The sequence below is a fragment of the Oncorhynchus keta genome, chromosome 6 (assembly GCF_023373465.1).
Source record: "Oncorhynchus keta strain PuntledgeMale-10-30-2019 chromosome 6, Oket_V2, whole genome shotgun sequence".
Lineage (NCBI taxonomy): Eukaryota > Metazoa > Chordata > Actinopteri > Salmoniformes > Salmonidae > Oncorhynchus > Oncorhynchus keta.
In genome coordinates, this window is record NC_068426.1 from 12,656,589 (window position 1) to 12,668,198 (window position 11,610).

Sequence of the window (11,610 nt, forward strand, 5' to 3'; positions counted from 1 at the left end):
ATGTGAGTGCTACAGGGTGGTAGTCCTTTAGGCAGGTTACCTTGGAGTTCTTTGGAACAGGGACAATGGGGGTCAGCTGGAAACATGTTGGGATTACAGACTGGGACAAGAAGAGATTGAAAGTGTCAGTGAAGACACTTGCCAACTGGTCTGCGTAATGCTGATCTGATTATTCCTTTATTTCCCAAAGACTCTGGTTAATACTTTGGTAACCCGTCAAAATGGAGATAGTTTTAAAGTAATTATTTAACCCATCAGTGTAGCAAACAAGGATGTTTAAAAAAAAGGATGTTAAAATATTGATATTTGTTCTGTGTTTCCAGCAGATGTAGAGGTGTAGCTAAATTAGACAAGGTTACCCTCTGGTGGCTATGACATGATACTGCTCGTTCCCAAACAGGTACCGTTGAAGTCGGAAGTTTACATACACTTAGGTTGGAGTCATTAAAACTCGTTTTTCAACTACTCCACAAATGTCTTGTTAACAAACTATAGTTTTGGCAAGTCGGTTAGGACATCTACTTTGTGCATGACAGATTATTTCACTTATAATTCACTGTATCACAATTCCAGTGGGTCAGAAGTTAACATAAACTATGTTGACAGTGCCTTTAAACAGCTTGGAAAATTCCAGAAAATGATGTCATGGCTTTAGAAGCTTCTGATAGACTAATTGACATCATCTGAGTCAATTGGAGGTGCACCTGTGGATGTATGTCAAGGCCGACCTTCAAACTCTGTATCTCTCTGCTTGACATCATGGGAAAAAACAAATTAATCAGCCAAGACCTCAGAATTCTTTTTAGACCACCACAAGTCTGGTTCATCCTTGGGAGCAATTTCCAAACACCAGAAGGTACCACGTTCGTCTGTACAGACAATAGTACCCAAGTATAAACACCATGGGACCACGCAGCCGTCATACCGCTCAGGAACGAGACGTGTTCTGCCTCCTAGAGATGAACGTACTTTGGTGTGAAAAGTGCAAATCAATCCCAGAACAGCAGCAAAGGACCTTGTGAAGATGCTGGAGGAAACAGATACAAAGTATCAACAGTATATCCACAGTAAAACGAGTCCTATATCGACATAACCTGAAAGGCCGCTCAGCAAGTATGAAGCCACTGCTCCAAAACCGGCATAAAAAAGCCAGACTACGGTTTGCAACTGCACATGGCGACAAAGATCATACTTTTTGGAGAAATTTCCTCTGGTTTGATGAAACAAAAATATAATAATTTGGCAATAATGACCATCGTTATGTTTAGAGGGAAAGGGGGAGGCTTGCAAGCCAAAGATCACCATCCCAACCATGAAGCACGGGGGTGGCAGCATCATGTTGTGGGGGTGCTTTGCTGCAGAAGGGGCTGGTGCACTTCACAAAACAGATGGCATCATGAGGCAGGGGAAATTATTTGGATGTATTGAAGCAACATTTGAAGACATCAGCCAGGATGTTACGCTTGGTCGCAAATGGGTCTTCCAAATGGACAATGACCCCAAGCATACTTCCAAAGTTGTGACAAAATGGCAAAAGGACAACAAAGTCAAGGTATTGGAGTGGCCATCACAAAGCCCTGACCTCAATCCTATAGAAAATGTGTGTGCAGAACTGAAAAAGCGTGTGTGAGCAAGGAGGCTTACATACCTGTCTCAGTTACACCAACTCTGTCAGGAGGAATGGGCCAAAATCCACCCAATTTATTGTGGAAAGCTTTTGGAAGGCTACCTGAAACATTTGACCCAAGTTAAACATTTAACGGCAATACTGCCAAATACTAATTTAGTGTATGTGAACTTCTGACCCACTGGGGATGTGATGAAAGAAATAAAAGCTGAAAGAAACAATTCTCTCTATTATTCTGACATTTCACATTCTTAAAATAAAGTGGTGATCCTAACTGACCCAAGACAGGGAAATTTGACTCTGATTAAATGGCAGGTATTGTGAGAAACTGAGTTTGAATGTATTTGTCTACGGTGTGTGTAAACTTCCCACTTCAACGGTCTGTTTGAAAACTGGGTTATAATGGAATGGGTCCATGTATGCAGATGACAGTGTATCAAATTACACTCTCAAAAAAGTTCAGCAATGGCAGTAAGTTTTTGGGTATCACTATTGAAATCAAGCATTATTTCTTCGAACATGTACTCCCGGCAAGCATAGAGGGTTCAATGACTCCCCAAAACCAACAAGCTATTTTTAGAGTCCTTGTTTGCTCAAAGAGAAACACTGAACAGACAATGGTGAGAGTTACAATCCTAGTGTACCCTATTTCTTAGCAGAACAAGTCAGACTTTGTCCACAGTGCATCTGTATTCTAGTGACCTCTCATTGGCACCTCTGTTTCATCTGAACCAATGAGGTCAAAAGATTAAGTGAAAACAATATGATAAGTGAATTCATCTTTACCAGTTCAATACTTTCACAGCTACATGGAGAGATAGCCACCTAAGTCAATTGACATACAGTGCCTTGCGAAAGTATTCGGCCCCCTTGAACTTTGCGACCTTTTGCCACATTTCAGGCTTCAAACATAAAGATATAAAACTGTATTTTTTGTGAAGAATCAACAACAAGTGGGACACAATCATGAAGTGGAACTACATTTATTGGATATTTCAAACTTTTTAACAAATCAAAAACTGAAAAATTGGGCTTGAAAAATTATAGACTGTTCTCTCTGCTACCGCACGACACCAAGTCTAGAACCAAAAGGTTCCTTAACAGCTTCTAACCCCAAGCCATAAGACTGCTGAACAATTAATCAAATGGCCACCTGGACAATTTACATTGACCCCCCTCCCCAAATAACCTGTACCCCCGCACATTGACTCGGTAAAGGTAACTCCTGTATACAGCCTTGTTATTACTTTTTGATTTTATTATATTTTTCACTTTAGTTTATTTAGTAAATATTTTCTTAACTTTTTAAGGCTAGGGGGCAGTATCCTGAATTCCAGATTACTGGCGTGCCCAAAGTAACCTGCCTGTTACTCAGGCCCAGAAGCTAGGATATGCATATAATTGGTAGCATTGGATAGAAAACACTCTGTTTCTAAAACTGTTCAAATAATGTATGTGAGTATAACAGATCTGATATGGCAGGTGAAAACCAGAGGAGAATCCAATTTGTAAGTCGCTCTGGATAAGAGCGTCTGCTAAATGACTTAAATGTAATGTAAATGTAAATCCATCCATAATTATTTCTTAAGGTCACAGGCCATTTCAATGCAAGCCTATAGGATATTCAAAATAATTCCTCTCAGATTGCAGTTCCTATGGCTTCCACTAGATGTCAGCCTTTAGAAAGGGTCTCAGGCTTGATTTTTGAAAAACAAATAAATAGTTGTAGTTTTTCCAAGGTGTCTCCATTAGAAAAGTATTCTTGTTGCGAGCGTGATTGAGTTGTGCGCTCTTCATTTATCTTCCCTATTGAAAATACTATTCTCAGTCTTAAATTTGATCATTTATTTAGATATTAGAGTACCTGAGGATTAATTAGAAACTTCGTTTGACTTGTTTGGACGAACTTTACCGGTAACTTTTTGGATTCGTTTTTATGCATGTTGAACGAGTGGAGTACTGAATCAAAAGCGCACCAACTAAACTAACATTTTTGGGACATAAAGAAGGACTGTATCAAACAAACAATCATTTGTTGTGTAGCTGGGACCATTGGGATTGCAAACAGAGGAAGATTTTCAAATCGCTATTTGTGATTTTGTGACGCCTGTGCTGGTTTGGAAAACTATTTTGGTGTGGGGCGCTGTCCTCACATAATCGCATCGTATGCTTTCACCGTAAAGTATTTTTGAAATCTGACAACACGGTTGGATTAACAAGAAGTTAAGCTTTAAACGATATAAGACACTTGTATTTTCATGAACATTTAATATTACGATTTTTGTATTTTGAATTTCGCGCTCTGCAATTTCACCGGAAGTTGTCATGGTGGGACGCTAGCGGCACACCTAGCCCAAAAAGGTTTCTATTTATTGAACTGCATTGTTGATTAAGGGTTTGTAAGAAAGCATTTCACGGTTGTATTCGGCGCATGTGACGAGTAACATTTTATTTGATCTTCTGTCTGTAGCATCCCAACAGTTTGTGTTACACACTAATATAGAAGTATATGGAGACTGTTTACTGACAAAAATAAGGGGTTAAATAGATGTAAATATATATATATATTTACTGATCTTTCTTGTATCTCTCAGATAGGATAGACACTTCAGAACAAACTTCATTTAAAAAACATGTTTGGGGGGCTATCTATTGTTTCATGTAGTGAATCTGTTATGTATGTATGTATGTATGTATGTATGTATGTATGTATGTATGTATGTATGTATGTATGTATGTATGTATGTATGTATGTATGTATGTATGTATGTATGTATGTACGTACTGTAGTGTGAGTATAGTGTGTGTGGATGAGTGTGCAGGCCTATATAGTGTTTATATACTGAATCTAGTCTTGTGAGTGTGCATAGAGTCAATGCAAGATAAGGTCAATGCAGATAGTCCAGGAAACCATTTAATATACGATTTAGTAGTCTTATTGCTAATTACCAGGCTTGTTGCTTGGAGGTAGAAGCTGTCAAGGAGTCTGTTAGTCCAAGAGCCGATGCTTCGGTACTGGACTTGGGTGGCTGAAATCTTGGTAATTTATTGGGCCTTCCTCTGATATAGAGGTCCTGGATGACAGGGAGCTTGGCACCAGTGAGTCATCCTCACCACCCTCTGTAGCACTGTGTTCGAGGACTGTGCATTTTCCATACCAAGCGGTGATGCAGCTAGCCAAGATGCTCTGGATAGTGCAGCTGAATAACTTTGAGGATCTGAGGGCCCACCCATGCAAACTCTTTTCAGACTCCTGAAGGGGAAGAGGCACTTTCGTTATCTCTTCATGACTTCATATTATGTCTTTAGACTGGCTTACGAAAGTATTCACACCCCTTGGCATTTCTCCTATTTTGTTGCCTTACAACCTGGAATTAAAATAGATTTTTGCGGTGGTTGTATCATTTGATTTATACAACATGTCTACCACTTTGAAGATGCAAAATATGTTTTGTGAAACAAACAAGAAATAAGACAAAAAACAGAGCTTGAGCGTGCATAACTATTCACCCCCCAAAGTCAATACTTTGTAGAGCCACATTTTGCAGTAATTACAGCTGCAAGTCTCTTGGTGTATGTCTCAATAAGCTTGACACATCTAGCCACTGGGATTTTTGCCCATTCTTCAAGGCAAAACTGCTCCAGCGCCTTTAAGTTGGATGGGTTTCACTGGTGTACAGCAATCTTTAAGTCACACCACAGATTCTCAATTGGATTGAGGTCTGGGCTTTGACTAGGCCATTCCAAGACATTTAAATGTTTCCCCTTAAACCAGTTGATTGTTGCTTTAGCAGTATACTTAGGGTCATTGTCCTGCTGGAAGGTGAACATCCATCCCAGTCTCAAATCTCTGGAAGACTGAAACAGGTTTCCTTCAATCATTTCCCTGTATTTAGCGCCATCCATCATTCCTTCAACTCTGACCAGTTTCCCAGTCCCTGCCGATGAAAAGGATAGTGTTCTCGGGGTGATGAGGTGTTGGGTTTGTGGTCCTATGGACAGATACTCCAATCTCTGCTGTGGAGCTTTGCAGCTCCTTCAGGGTAATCTTTGGTCTCTTTGTTGCCTCTCCAATTAAAGCCCTCCTTTTCTGGTCTGTGAGTTTTGGTGGACGGCCCTCTCTTGGCAGGTTTGTTGTGGTGCTGTATTCTTTCCATCTTTTTTACCCCTTTTTTTTCTCCCCAATTTCGTGGTATCCAATTTGGTAGTAGTTACAGTCTTGTCCCATTGCTGCAACTCCCGCACAGACTCGGGAGAGGCGAAGGTCGAGAGCCATGCATCCTCCGAAACACAACCCAACCAAGCCGCACTGCTTCTTGACACAATGCACATCCAACCCGGAAGCCAACCGCACCAATGTGTCGGAGGAAACACCGTACACCTGGCAACCTGGTCAGTGTGCACTGCGCCCGGCCCGCCACAGAAGTCGCTAGTGCGTGATGAGACAAGGATATCCCTGCCGGCCAAACCCTCTCTAACCCGGATGACGCTGGGCCAATTGTGCACCGCCCCATGGGCTTCCTGGTCGCGGCCAGCTGTGACAGAGACTGGGCTCGAACCCAGGATCTCTGGTGGCACAGCCTTAGACCACTGCGCCACCGGGAGGTCCTAATTCTTTTCTTTTTCTTTTTGGATTTCAAATGGGATGTTCAAAGTTTCAGATATTTTTTTATAACCCAACCCTGATCTGTACTTCTCCACAACTTTGTCCCTGACCTGTTTGGAGAGCTTCTTGGTCTTCATGGTGCCGCTTGCTTGGTGGTGTTGCAGACTCTGGGGTCTTTCAGAACAGGTGTATATATACTGAGATCATGTGACACTCAGGTGGACTTTATTTAACAAATTACATGAGTTCTGAAGGTAATTGGTTGCACCAGATCTTATTTGGGGGCTTTATAGCAAAGGGGGTAAATACATATGCACTAATTATAAAACAATAATCGGATCAACACTTGACCTGCCCCCTTCAAGCGCAGACTTTACTGATAGCTACTGACTATATATTTTTTTGTTACTTCAAGGCGTCTTAAAATGATCCTTGGTATGACATTAAAACAATTTCATATATCTTAGTAGTAACCCCCTGGCTTTGACTCTTATGGGTTTTAAAGAAGGCATGGGCCAAAATGTCACACATTTCCCAAATGTTATTTGTTATTTTGAAATAATCGTTTTGGATACAGATTTGTAAGGTGGCACGTGGCCTGGCTTAAGTGAGGGCTCAATGTGCATGTACTTTTCAGTGTCAGCCTCAATGGTTTCTGTCTTTATCTTGCAATTTGATGTCAGACAGCCAAGACTTGCAAACAAACAGTGAAGTGCTAGCAAAGGTCACCACCCATGGTCCCATAGAGCCGACAGAGACGACTGCTATGCTGTCGGATGGATCAACCTTTAAAGGGATAGTTCAAGATTTTGCCAATAAAGCCATTTTTTCTTCTACTCACCAGAGGCGGATTAACTGTGTGCAATATGAAGGAAGTTGAATGTCGTTTCTGGAGCCATCGCTAACTAGTGTTAATGTAATGCCTGGAAGTCTACAGGAGCAGCTAGCATGCAACTAGAACACGTGTCAAACTCATTCCACGGAGGGCAGTGTCTGCAGGTTTTTTCACACCTGAGCTAGACAGACAACTAGACTACTTCTTTAGCATCAGAATGGTCACTCTGCCCTGCTATCCACATGAAACTGAAAGGATCCAAAAGACTGTTGCCTTGCATCATCGGAAAATTGAGTAATTTACAGTGAAAATGAAGACATTTACAGTGAAAGTTTACCCAATCAATATTGGAATAGAAGATAGCCAACTCTCCAGGTTAGACAGATAAGAATTCGGGAGAGAACTATTTCGAAATACTGACCGTGAGATGACTTGGGTGTGATGTTGCATACAGAGCAAAGAACTCACCAAAGATCACAATTACATGATTAATTTCAATGTATAAGTTCATAAAACATATACCCGTGGGCTGCCACTGAAAAGGAAAATGACATACAGAGTTGAAGTTAAAAAAAATTTAAAAGTGGGCCTCCACCCAACCTCCAATCTCATTCCCCCTAACCCCCTCCCGGCAACCAAACAAAAAACCATCCCCTTCAAATTGTATTGGTCACATACACGTTATTAGCAGATGTTATTGCGGGTGTAGTGAAATGCTTGTGCTTCTAGCGCCGATAGTGCAGTAATATCTAACAAATTACACAACACATACCCAATACACACAAATCTAAGTAGGAATGTATGAAGACTATATACATATGGATGAGTGATGTCAGAGTGGAACGGACTAAGATACGGTAGAATAGTATAGAATATAGTGTATACATATGAGATGAGTAATGCCAGATATGTAAACATTAAGTGAATGAGGTACAGTAGAATAGTATGGAATACAGTATATATACATATGAGATGAGTAATGCCAGATATGTAAACATTATTAAGTGAATGAGGTACAGTAGAATAGTATAGAATACAGTATATACATATGAGATGAGTAATGCCAGATATGTAAACATTAAGTGAATGAGATACAGTAGAATAGTATAGAATACAGTATATACATATGAGATGAGTAACGCCAGATATATGAATATTACTAAAGTGACCAGTGTTCCATTCCTTAAAGTGGCCAGTGATTTCTAGTCTGTGCCTTGACACAAACCTGTCTCGGCGCTCTATGGACAATTTCTTAAAACTCATAGCTTGGTTTTTGCTCTGACATGCACTGTCAACTGTGGGACAGGTGTGTGCCTTTCCAAATCATGTCCAATCAATTTAATTTACCACTGGTGGACTCCAATCAAGTTGTAGCAACATCTCAAGGATGATCAATGGAAACAGGATGCACCTGAGCTCAATTTGGGGTCTCATAGAAAACAATCTGAATACTTAAGTAAATAAGGTATTTTCAGTTTTTTATTTTTAAGAAATTTGCAACAATTTCTAAAAACCTGTTTTCGCTTTGTCATTATGGGGTATTGTGTGTAGATTGATTAGGACAAAAAACTATTGAATCCATTTTAGAACAAGGCTGTAACGTAACAAAATGTGGAAAACGTCAACAGTCTGAATACTTTCCAAAGGCACTGTACACAATACCTTCAGAAAGTATTCACATCCCTTGACTTTTGTAAGTCGCTCTGGATAAGAGCGTCTGCTAAATGACTTAAATGTAATGTAAAATGTTTTTCCACATTTTGTTGTGTTAAAGCCTGAATGTAAAATGTATTCAATCCGGATAATGTGTCACTGGCCTACACCCATATAATGTCAAAGTGAAATTATGTTTCGGGGAATTTTTACAAATGAATCAAAAATGACAAGCTGAAGTGTCCTGTGTCAGTTAGTATCCAACCCCTTTGTTATGGCAAGCATAAATACATTCAGGAGTAAACATGTGCAAGTCACATAAAAAGTTGCATGGACAGAATAGTGTTTAACATGGTTTTTGAATGACTACCTCATCTCTGTACCCAACACATACCATTATCTGTAAGGTCCCTCATCTCTGTACCCAACACATACCATTATCTGTAAGGTCCCTCATCTCTGTACCCAACACATACCATTATCTGTAAGGTCCCTCATCTCTGTACCCAACACATACCATTATCTGTAAGGTCCCTCATCTCTGTACCCAACACATACCATTATCTGTAAAGTCCCTCATCTCTGTACCCAACACATACCATTATCTGTAAGGTCCCTCATCTCTGTACCCAACACATACTATTATCTGTAAGGTCCCTCATCTCTGTACCCAACACATACCATTATCTGTAAGGTCCCTCATCTCTGTACCCAACACATACCATTATCTGTAAGGTCCCTCATCTCTGTACCCAACACATACCATTATCTGTAAGGTCCCTCATCTCTGTACCCAACACATACTATTATCTGTAAGGTCAGTTAAGCATTTCAGTGCATTTCAAACACAGATTCAACCACAAAGACCAAGGAAGTTTTCCAATGCCTCGCAAAGAAGGGCACCAATTTGAAGATGGGTAAAAAAATGATTTAAATAAAGCAGACATTGAATATCCCTTTGAGCATGGTGAAGTTATTAATTACACTTTGGATGGTGTATCAATACACCCAGTCACTACAACGATACAGGCGTCCTAACTCAGTTGCCGGAGAGAAAGGAAATCGCTCAGGGATTTCACAATGAGGCCAATGGTGACTTGAAAACACCAACAACACCAACACCAACAACACAACACATCACTGAGTACCACTCTTCATATTTTCAAGCATGGTGGTGGCTGTATCATGTTATGGGTATGCTTGTCATCAGCAAGGACTATGGTTTTTTTAATGATAAAAATCAACAGAATAGAACTAAGCACAGGCAGGATCATAGATGCAAAATTGGTACAGTCTACTTTCCAACAGACACCGGGAGAGAAATTCTCTTTTCAGCAGCACAATAACCAAAAACACAAGGCCAAATATACACTGGAGTGGCTTACCAAGATCCCAGTGAATGTTCCTGAGTAGCCTAGTTAGTTTTTACTTTTGTCTTGAAAATCCATGGCAAGACTTGAAAATGACTGTCTAGCAATGATCAACAACCAATTTGACAGCTTGAAGAATAAAAAAATATTGGACAATCCAGGTGTGCAAAGCTCTTAGAGACTTACCCAGAAAGACTCACAGCTGTAATCACTGCCAAAGATATGATTCTAACATGTATTGAGATATTTTTGTATTTAATTTCCAATACATTATCAAAAATGTCTAAAAACACATTTTCACTTTGTCATTATGGGAGTATTGTGTGTAGATGGGTGAGACATTTTTTTTTATCAATTCTGAATTCAGGCTGTAACACAAAAAAATGTAGAATACATTTTTGAAAGCACTGTACATTTAAGGAAAGTGATTCTGCCTTCTTGGTCTTTGCCTTTACACCTTTAGTTTTGTTTGGGGCTGATGAAATAGCAGACCGTTTGTACAAATGGTTCTCTATTCTATGTGTGTCCTTTTTAAACCATTCATTATTATCAGCAATATAGTTTCAATTCCTTAAACATAAATGTACCATCAATTTGTATTAAGCTTTTGGGTGCTCTATTACTAAATACAAGAAAAAGAGGGTATGTGCAACAAATGCAGTCTATAATCTTCACAATAATAACCAATAATGTTACTTACCCTACATTATTCATCTCATATGCATACGTATATACTGTACTCTACATCATCGACTGCATCCTTATGAAATACATGTATCACTAGCCACTTTAACTATGCCACTTTGTTTACTTTGTCTACATACTCATCTCATATGTATATACTGTACTCGATACCATCTACTGTATGCTGCCCTGTACCGTCACTCATTCATATATCCTTATGTACATATTCTTTATCCCCTTACACTGTGTATAAGACAGTAGTTTTGGAATTGTTAGTTAGATTACTTGTTGGTTATCACTGCATTGTCGGAACTAGAAGCACAAGCATTTCGCTACACTCGCATTAACATCTGCTAACCATGTGTATGTGACAAATAAAATTTGATTTGATTTGGTTTGATTTAGGAAGCAGCCCCAGTCTGTATGACACTTCAACATAAGTGTCCATTGTTCATGAATTCGTGGTGTCATCATTGTCTAAATGTCATGGACCACAGGCATTATGGCATTATAATCATAACAAAGTCCAGTGTTCAATAATAGTAATAACTGTTCCTTTTACCCCATCGAAGGGTTGTCCTCATCATTGTCTTGTGCTGAGAGCAGCATCACAGCCATAGGCTTCGTGATTTTTCATGGATAGCATACCTGAATATTGAGCCAGTCAAATTGGGGTTAGCCTAGATCTGTCGGCTCCTTCCCTTGTGTGTTGGGCTTGATGTGTTTCTCAAAGAAGCCTCATTGGCAGTGGAAAACCTGTGTTGTATTCTGGAAGTTGAAGATGAGCTTTGCCGGGTGTATGAAGCCGCATCTCAGGGTTAGCTTGCTTTGCTGG